Below are 249 nucleotides of genomic sequence, written 5' to 3'. Positions count from 1 at the left end.
TGGGATCGAGTGCACTCTCAGCAAGTTTGCAGGTGACACCAAGCTGAGTGGTGTGGTCGACACACCAGAGGGATGGGATGCCATACAGAGGGACCTGGACAAACTCCAGAAGTGGGCCTGTGGGAACCTCATGAGGTTTAACAAGGCCAAGTGCAAGGTCCTGCACTTGGTCCTGCATCGTATCCTGGGCTGCGTCAAAAGAAGCGTGGCCAGCAGGTTGAGGGAGGTGATTCTGCCCCTCTACTCTGC

The sequence above is a fragment of the Pygoscelis adeliae genome, unplaced genomic scaffold (assembly GCF_000699105.1).
Source record: "Pygoscelis adeliae isolate BGI_AS28 unplaced genomic scaffold, ASM69910v1 Scaffold194, whole genome shotgun sequence".
NCBI lineage: Eukaryota > Metazoa > Chordata > Aves > Sphenisciformes > Spheniscidae > Pygoscelis > Pygoscelis adeliae.
This window is presented reverse-complemented; position numbering follows the sequence as displayed.